The 10,545-nt window shown below is 31.7% G+C and overlaps 1 protein-coding gene across 2 annotated transcripts in view; it reads right to left on the bottom strand.

The window, feature by feature from the left end:
* Nucleotides 1–10,545, bottom strand: part of LOC120775803 (serine-rich adhesin for platelets) — a 115,400-nt gene that overhangs the window by 79,465 nt on the left and 25,390 nt on the right. The gene's annotated exons all lie outside the window — the stretch shown is intronic.

The following is a 10,545-nucleotide window of genomic DNA, read 5'->3' on the forward strand; positions in this document are numbered from 1 at the left end:
TTTTAATTACTTGAAACTATTTAGTTATTATTAACATTTTGAAATTTTTTAATTAATATGAATTTCCAATTTTGTAAGTTTTTTAAAATAAACAAACTTTTATATTTAGAAAATTTTTTTAACATTTCTTTTGATTTCTTTTATTTTTTACGCTGTTAATTCATATGACGATCCGAAAGTCCTGCAGCAAAACGCGTTTTCTTTTTAATATTTTTTTAATTTGTAAATTTTATTAATTTTTGGAATTGCTCTTATTTTTTATTTAATTTTTTTTATTTTCGAAATTTTTTTATAATATTTTATAAATTAAATTTTTGTTTATAATTTTTTAAATAAGTAATAATTTTTTAATTTTTTTTTTTTAATCTTTGCATTTTTTTTTGTAATCTCTTATTAGTGGTTTTAGTTTTGAATGTATTGTCTTTCGCTCACATATTTCCAATTTTTATTTATTTTTAATATTTTTTGTATTGTTATACAAATTTCGAAATTTTCAAGTTTATTTAATTTAAAATTTTTTAATTTTTTTTTCAAATTAAAAAAAATTTAAATTTTGAAATTTTTTAATTATTTCCAATTTTTATACAATATTAATAAAAAAAAATAAATGTTTTCTTTTTATAAGCATTATTGTTTACTATTCTCATTAATTTTTACCCCAAAAGTATTTCAGCAAAGAGCGTTTGACAACTTTATCGAATAGCTCTTAAAATCCATAAAACCAGTCACTCACTGCCGCCGGTCATTCCATCTGTAAGCTTCTATAGGTGTTAATTTATTTGCACATATACAGCTATGCATACAAATGTATGCCCAAACCTGCGCTAAAACCGTCCTCAACAGCGCTCATCTCCAACGAAATCATTGTCACTGACTGACACTGAAAAATTCCATCGATTGCAACGCTGAATGGCGCACAAAGCGGAAATGAAATCAGCCAGCGTTGGGCATCCGCATCCGCAGGCACAGCACAGCATAGCACAGAATATTACGACGTAGCAGCGCAAGTTAAATGAATACACATAGGCAAATTAAAAATGCATGCAAATGTATGTGTACATGTGTGTGTATTTGAATGAAATCCAGCACTAATAGCGCGTTGAGGGCAGGCGAGGCGCACGAAAATGAAAAATAGGTGAAAGGCGCAGTGGTATGTATGTGTATACGCCCGGTGTATAGGTAGCTGTGCCGCTGTGGACAGCGCGTTGAAAATGGCTTTGCTGTTCGGCGTGCGTATGTGTGTGTGTGTGTGGGTGTTGCCCGTAGGTAACGCTGCTGCCATTGCTGTTCTTGGCTGAAATCGCTCCGTCTCACGTTGCACAGCAATTTTGCTGTCTGTGTAAATATTTAAACTTTTAAATTGCATGGCTGCCCTGGCAAGCGCAAGGCTGCCAGCTGGATCCATTTAAGACGAAATTCTGTACAAGTGTGGGTGTATATTGATACATATACTAACATAAATATCGGTATATATTTTTTTGGTGCGAATATTATTCTTTATATGTCAGTCCTGTTCATAAGCCGAGGCTCAAATATACGCGTAAAGCAATCAATTTCCACACAAACACCTTCATTACACATACATACACATATTTTGCCAAAAAATATCTGCACATTTTCAGCTAAGTATAGTATTACTGCGAGAATCGTATAATTTAATGATCGGCGCTTTAAAATTTCTAACATTGCAATTACACTGTATTCGCTCGCTTGCGTGGCAGAAAGCTTCAAAGTAGCGAGCTGGCTTAATTTGATAAGAGATCCAAAAAACAAAATGTTAGTTAATTTTATTGAAAGTAAAGATACTTAGAGTGAACTTTTTTAATTAGCATTTACGTTTCAAGGATTTAATACTTTAAGCTGGGTGCTTTGGGGGCTTGATAGGTTTCAAAATTTAAGAAAATTTCAGTTAGAATAATAATAAAATATTTGAGGTTTTGATGGGTCTCCAAATTTAAAAAAAAAATCATGTTAAATAATAAGGTTATACCTTTTTTAAACAACGAAAACAGCATTGGACCTTTTTCCCATGAAATGTTCACCTATATTTATACCAGGATGATGTGTGAGCATAGCGAAATACTAAACAAAAGTAAAAAATATCTAAAGTACGATTCGCAAAATTTTGTTCTGTGTCTACTCTTGTCTAATCTTTGTCCTGCGAAACTCCCTAAACGACACGAAGAATTTCATTGATTTTTGATGCAGAAAATTTCACCATGTATATCGTCGTTGGAGCCTACAAATGCACAGCTGAAGAAACTGAAGACCTAAAAAAATTGTTTTCTCAACTACACAGATTCCACTGTAAGATAATAAGTCATCGCATGACTCTTTGAAGAACAATTTAATAGTTAAAGAATGAGTTTAGGAGCCTCTTTTTCGAATGGCTTGTTACTTTTATTATTATTAATTACATTACACATACATTACATATTATTTCGTTCGTCTTGTAAACTCGTCTGTAATTCTGAGGTGGCTTATGAAATTTTTTATTAAAGTAGAAGTAGTTGGCTTAGCAAAAACTTATACTATTCATTACATTTTGGCGTTACTGTTGATTTTTTCATTAACTCAGTTACTTACAAAATATTTTTATTGCCTTTACTGATTATTTTTACATAATCATATGCTTAAATAGTTATGTAAAATAAATAAAACATTTTCACATATCGTATTAATAAAATTCATATCGCATTCGCCCATTTCCTGGCGTGATTTTTTCTCCGCGGCAAATTGTGCCCGCTAATTAAAATTTATTTAAAAAATGTGCAACCGTGAACAAAAAATTAATGAATTATTAATTAGCTTAATGCCGCTAATACATACGATGTACATATATGCATGTATGCATATGCCTGAAAGTGTAAAAATCTGCGTTTCCGTAAGCGCCCTTGTAAGGCCATTGAATTTATTAACATTCAATTAGCTTCATTTAATTGAATTTTTTACGAGTCATTTACGGATTTTGTGTTTTTTTGTGAGCTACTTGTTATGGAAAAATTCAAATAATGGACAATTTATTAAAATAATTTGTGTTGGAAGTGAAAGCTCAATTGAAGTTTAATTTTTGGAGAGTTGCTAAAGACGAATTAAAATATTAGTAATGAGACAAATCTTTTCCGATTGATTTCCAAAAATATGTATTTAAGAGAAGTGAAATTATTTAGAACAAAAAATTTTGGTCAAATTAATCTTTCCGATTTTAATAATTTAAATGGTAACCCTGTACCGTAATTTATGCTAATTATTATTAATTTTTTGAAAGCAAATAAAGTTAGAAATTTATATAATATTTCACATATATTATATAATATTTCCAATATTTTATAATAGTTAAAAAGTCAAAATTTTGACGAATTTTATTTTTTATCAATTCAGCCAAATATGGCAACTCTATATATTATATTCTGTTCTATTAAAAAAATCAGCTGTTTTAAATACGGCTTTTTGCCATTTTAAATTTTTAATTTTTTTAATGAATTTTTTTTATATATGCCAATATGGCAACTCTGCAGCACAACTTGTTCTTACTTGTTGCAAGTCATCCAAAACAGTCCTTTGCAAATTATTTCAAATTTTAAACAATTTTAAAATTTTGTTACGTAAATTCGGCCAAATATAGTAACTCCATTTATTCTACTGAACCTTTTAAAAATTAGCTTTCTGCTACTTTAATTTAAAAGTGATTATTTTTTTGATTTTTTTTGTTTTAATTTATTTTTATAATTTTCTTTCATTGTATGAAAATATGGCAACTCTGCAGCATTGTTTTGTAAGACTGGTTACAAATAATGCAAAACAATTCATCAACAAATATCTTCCAATGTCTGAGTTTTAACAAACTTTAATTTTTTTTTGTGAGTTCGGACCAATATGGTAACTCTATTTATTTTATTGATACTATTTAAAATATTAACTCTTTTAAATACAGCTTGCAGCAATTTTAATAAAATGTTTTCTTATTTTTTTATGACCTTTTTGTCATTATGTGCAAATATGGCAAGACTGGACATCAAATATTATTAAAAAGCATAAACACAATAGATTATTGTACTTGCAAAAATACAGAAGAAATTGCAATTTTTCTGGAAAATTTTTTTAATTTTATGAAATTATGGCAACACTAGATATTAACAATTAAAAATATATATATTGTTCGTTATTTATAGTAAAAATGCACAGGTAAATCCAAAATTTTCTGGAAAATTTCCTCCATTATATGAAAATATGGCAACACTAAATATGAAAAGTCGTTTAAAAATGTCTTCTTGGTGGTATGCTATTTTTTTGGAAGCTTTTTGGTCTTTGAATATGATATATGGCAACTCTGTAGCAAATTTTCGGCAACTCTAGGTATCAAAAATGATTAAAAAAATTTTGTGTTTGTTATTCATAGTAAAAATGCACAGGAAAAACTTAAATTTTTGTAGAAAATTGTTTTCATTTTATGAAAATGTGGCAACACTTGATATGAGAAGTCGTTTAAAAATGTTTTCTTCTTGGTGTAGTAAAAACACACAGAAAAAACGCAAATTTATGTAAGCAATAGTTTTTTTTTTGCATTTTTTGGTCTTTTGTTATACTACATGGCAACTCTGAAGCAAATTTTTGGCAACTCTATATATGAAAAATTATAAGAAAATTATATGTTTGTTATTTATAGTAAAAATGCACAAGAAAAATGCAAATTTGGTAGAACATTTTTTGATTTTATGAAAATATGGCAACGCGGATTATGAAAAGCCATTTAAAAATGTTTTCTTCTTAGTACGCTATAGTAATAACAGATAGAAAAATTGCTAATTTCTAAAAGCAACTTTTGTTTTGCATTTTTTTTGGTCTTTGAATGTACTATAAGGCAACTCTGCAGCAAATTTTTACCTCACAAAAAGCTATTAAAAACCAGCAAATTTTTCCCTCACAAAAAGCTATAAAAAACTAACATGCGAAATCTCGAAAATCATTCATAACTTGAGGCTGATATTTACAAAATATTATGTGAAAAATAAGCTTTTAGAGCCAGCGTGTTCATATTTTATGATTTTTTTTTTTTGTAATTTTTCATTCAAAATTTTTATTAAAATTTACTAATTTGCATAAAAGTCTAGAACCACATCAGACTTAAATTTGTAATTGAAAAGCTGGGCCTAAACCTGTTGAAATTTTCAATTTATTGTTATTTTTAAACATTACAATAAAAAATTACACCAACAACAGAATGATTAATTACTCTTAAATATAGAAGCCTGTGCTTGCTTAACAAATGTGCGTCACTTTAATACGCTTTAAGCCGATTTTGCGTTAAGTGAAAGTTGTAAAGTGATACAAAATGACTGGCAGCTGTAGCAAAGCGAGAATAGCGGGGAAAAAACGGAAAGTGAGGTAGAGCATACTGACTGCTTGTGCTGTTGGAGCGTGCAAATTAAAATTCGATGCAAGTGATACTTTGGTAATTCATTTCAATGGGCTTTTGTTGTTGGTTTGCTACAAGCGTTATAACAGCAGCTGGTCAACGAGGAAGGAGGCTAAAGCAGAAAAATGCAAAATGGAAAGCAAGAACAACACAAAAAAAGTAAAAAGAAACAATGTCAAGGGAGTTTAACGGGATGGCAGCAGATGCACCTAGCAAAAAGCGCGAATTTCCACAGCAAAGCAAAAGGAGTAAGGAAAAAATATCTATGGCATATGCGGAGACAAGAAGGATTCGCCTGAAAACGTAATTGACATCGAAAGCAATTAAAATGAGAAAGTAGCGTAAAGCAAAAGAGCGCTGCAACGGGCCGAGGTAGACTAAAATCGAAGCAGTAGTAGAACAGAAACAGCACAAAAAGCCAATAGGAAGCAAGAATGCGAATGAATTATGGGAAATGGGAGAAGTTGAAACGTGTATGCGGGGAGAAAATAGCAAATACATAAGCGAGTATGAGTGCGAGTCTCTCCGCTGCGGCTAATGCCAAAACCAATATGAAATCGGAATCATCAGACCGTAAGCAGCTGGAGAATCACAAACAAAATCAGCAACTTGGTGATTATTAAAGCAATTTGCGATTATTAATTGCGATTGGGCGTTGAGCTGGAAGCAAACTAGTGGCGCGAGACATATGTACTTGCATAACTGCAGGCGGCGGCGGTGGTGCGGCCAGGAGAGTGATAGATAAGCAACCAACAATTAGTTGGGCCATAGAGCAAACAGCAAGGAAGCCACGTAGTGCGATGGTAACTCGAGTTTAAGGGTGGTGGGCAGAGTGTTGGCCACCAATAATGGAGCACCAAATGCGAGGAAGATTAATGAAACAAAAAATTGTGCATCATTAGTGAGAGTGGAATGAAATTAAGCGCGCAATTGTGGCGTCTGAAAGGCAGTGAGGGCAGCTGGGAGACGAAATATTTGTAGAATAAGAAGATGGTGTATAAATCTATATATAAATTGTTATAAGAGACAGTCTGCGGTGTCGTATTAGTCGCCAAGTGATACAAAGCTGTTTTGGAAGGTAAAGCGATGGAAGAAAAGCAGAAACCATAAGCGCTGATAGCTCAAGTGACGTGCTGGCAAGCAAATTAAGCGCGCGACAATTTTAAGGGTCTACCAAGCAGAAATAAACGGTGTAGCTGACACACAACTCAAGCGTGAGTAAAGGCATTGAGCAAAACTTGCAGTAAAATGACACGCTGCAAACTTTGGGTGAGTGTGCGGTTAAGTGGCGGTGTAAGCAGTACTTCCAAAATTGATATATTAATATTACGAGCGGTTGGTAAAATGTGGTACGCCGCGGCCGGATTGTTGGGCGAAAGCGACTAATTTTTGCCGAGTGATAAATAAGGCAATTAAGTAGCTAAGAAGTAAAATTCAAGAAAAAGTGAGAAGGTGAACAGAGAAGAAGAGCAAGCAGAAGGGAAAATAGTAAGCAAAAGTGAGAGATTGTTTTATTTCATGTTTTACTTTGCAAAATAAAGTTACTCATACGCCCCGTTCACCGTTGGTGTTACCGCTTTCATTCTGTTACTCATACGTTGCAGTGTTTTTACTTAAATTTTATAAAAAATTTGGTAAATATAATGAAAACAGAATTTTTTACAGCATATCTGCAATATTTGTTGGTTGGTATGGCGTATGAGTAACATTACTATCCCCATAATGATTGCATTTTTTTGCATCATTAGCATAGTAATGTTGCTCATACGCCACAGCGCTCAACAAATATTGCAGATATGCTCTAAAAATTTTTGTTTTGATTATATTTAGGAAATATCCTAATTTCCTAAAGATTTAAGTTTTATATTTTATATTATATGTATTTAATTTTATTAAATAATTTTTCTTAATACAAATAATATTGTTATTCAGGGAAAACATATACATATACATATATATGTATACATATATACATATATTATTTTTACGTTTGATAGAATTAGGCATACAACAAAATCTCGAAACTCCAAAGAGCTCCCCTGCTTAGCCCAGTATAAGAAATTCACCCATTTACTAAAAAAATAATTTTATAAATATACTGTATTGTTATAAAAACATTTACTGGGCAAAAAAGTCCAAATGTTATTATTTTTTCAAAGTAAAATATTTGCTCCGACATTATTTAGTCTTACTCCATTTTTGCGCTTTGTGAGAAAATTTTTTTGTGAAAAATTTCCTACAAATCATCCTTAGAATCATTATTTGTGCTGCAAACCACCTACTCCACAACGAAAAAGCGCGCATTACCGCGTGTTTATGTTTATTATTACATTTCGCTTCTTTTTAGAGCTCTTGAGTGCTATATAATGCGCCTAAGCGCCTAAAAGTATGCAAAGCAACGCAGCGTAAATACCAAATTACAAGCCAGCCAACCGCATGCACTTGGCAATTTTTTTGTGACAACAACAATGCGCAGTCACAACTCATGCGCAGTTTTCCACCGCTTATTTTGCCTTGTCATGCGCCTTTTTGTTGCGTTTTTTTAACTTTTTTTATGCAATAAACGCCCGGACAATGGCTGTGAATGTCTTTGTTGTTGTGAGTTACGTTTCTTTTTCATTTTTCCCATTCCTTCACATTTTAATTTTTTCCCGCATTCCTTCATTTTCCCTCTCTCCCTAATTTCCGCTTTTTGCTGCGCTTTTTTTTGTCTCTTTTCTGACTGTTTTCGTAATTGTTCGTCGATGCGGTAATTTCCGCCAGTCCCCAACAACCAGAACTTGGCTTACCAATGGAACGCCGCTTCCTTTTGCCCGCCTTCTACGCTATTCTTCCTGTTTTGCTTTCTTAGTTTGCTGAAAAGTACCGAGATTTTTCCTTAAGTCAGCCGCGGTCGCGTACGAGCACTTTCATTAGCATGACAACTGCCAAAGCGGCTGCCCTTCGCTCGCTTGCCGCCTGCTTGCTGCCGTCTGTTGCAACAACGATAAGCCTGCTTCGCGTTTTGGCAGCGTGTCGCGTGTTATCGCCATTGTTCGGCTGCCATGTTGTGTGTTATTAATGCGCTGTTTGTCTCCGCGCCGCCGCTTCCGTCGCACCGCGCGTCTGCTACCACAACGATGTACCGTTATAACTGCATACAGCTGTTCATCATACTGTTGCTTTGTTATTAATGTAGTTTCGTTGTTGGTAAGTGTGTTTATTGTTAGCGCTTACACCTCCCCTTTCCCCCTTAGCTCTTTTACCGCCAGCATACCTTGCTAATCCGCTTGCTGTGCATTCAGCGTTCGGCATTGTTGTTTCATTGTTGCTCTAAATAACATTAGTGCTTTTGTTGCTGTGCCTAGTGTTATTGTTGTGATGCAACAAGCATGACTTGAGTCCAAGTGCAACAATATTTCACCCCCAACTTACGTATCAACCCCGCTTCGTATACCTACTGTGTGTGTGTGTGTTGGTTTGCATCTGCATTTGACATTGCTCTTAACGTTGCCTGCTTTTAGGGGCGCACAAGTGGATGCTACACCCATTACTTTAAGCCAAAAATGTTTTATGCGTTTTTGTATGAATAAATTGAAATAATTTTTTTTTTTGAATAAAACTAAACTTTTATTATATAATAAATTCTGTAAATTTTAAATATTTTTGTTTTTGATATTTTAAATAATATTTTTAGATTTAATTATTTTTTATATTCTCATCTCTTAGCATACACCTTGGCGCTTATACTACATCCCGTTTTGTTTCGTTGCTGTCGTTTTTTATGTTTTAAAAATCCTTTGTTTGTGGCCACGTCTGCATTGAGGTAGAACAGTCGCCTTTGACTGTTTGACTCTTGTTTTACATCTCAGCGCAACAACAAGCGAATTTCGCACACATTTGCATTCGCAGCAGTATTTACTTTTAATGTATAAAAAAATAAGAAAATGGGTTGAGCGCCGTTTGAGTTGAAGGTTAACGGCTAATATGACTTCGAAGTACGACAAAAGCAAGCAGATCCATTTTATGGCAAGGAAAAAATTTAATTTTAAAAACATATTTTAAAAATATATCTTAATTTCATTAATATTCAGAGCTTCTTGAGAAGTTTTCGAGTCAAGAAAAATGCTGTTATAAAAGAGTTAAAAATGTCTAAACAAAATATTATTTTACTTTTAAGTTCTTAACTTAGAAGTATTATTCTATAAAATACCGTCAAAGAATGTACTAAAAATCATTTCGAAATAATTTTCTCTGCCATTTGCACTGGAAAACCTTTTAAACACACATAAAAAAGCCCATTGAAATTTATGTGAGCACGAATTTGCTGCAGATGCCACACTTTTGTAAACGGCAATCAGAAATTGAAAAATCATAAATTTTTACACAATTGCCGCAATAAACGTAAAATTTTATGGTGCTCATAAGGATATCAAAAGCTCACAGCGGCAGAGGGTTGCAAAAGCAGGACACATGAGTTTGACAAGCGGAAAACTATTAAAATTACATAAATACTTTACAGCAGGCATAAAGCTATTTAAAGTGACAAGTGGAACAGTGCGGAATGAATAGGCATAATGGGTTCCGCAATTTTTTTTGCAGAGAAATTATTAGAAAAATTATTTTTGTATTAAAAATTGAACCAGAAAATTGTTTCAAATTTGTTATTATATTTGTAAATTTGAAAACTTAAAAATTTAAAGATTTGAATTTTAAAAACTTGAAAAGAAAATAAAGCTTTGAATAATGACAAACTTGAGAATCTGAAAATTTAAGAAATAAAAATTTTAAAAATATAAAAATTTTTAATTTTGAAATATTTCATAAATAAAAATGCAAAATTTGAACAAAAAAATTTTAAATGGAAAAATTAAAAAACAGGTGATAAAATTATAAATTTTTTAAGATTAAAAAAATATCTATTGTATATTTTTTTGTAATTATTTATTTTATTAAAAAATTAAAAATTTAAAAATTTGAAAAAAAGGAAAATTTTAAAAATTTAAAAGATTATTAAATTTAAATATTTCTAAAATTGGAAAAGTGGAAAATTTAAAAAAATAAAGGTTTGATAATTTGGTAAACAGAAATTTTATAAATTAAGAAAAAAAAGTTTAAATATTTTAAAAAAATTCTAAAAAAAATAATTA

This window comes from Bactrocera tryoni, chromosome 4 (assembly GCF_016617805.1).
Source record: "Bactrocera tryoni isolate S06 chromosome 4, CSIRO_BtryS06_freeze2, whole genome shotgun sequence".
NCBI lineage: Eukaryota > Metazoa > Arthropoda > Insecta > Diptera > Tephritidae > Bactrocera > Bactrocera tryoni.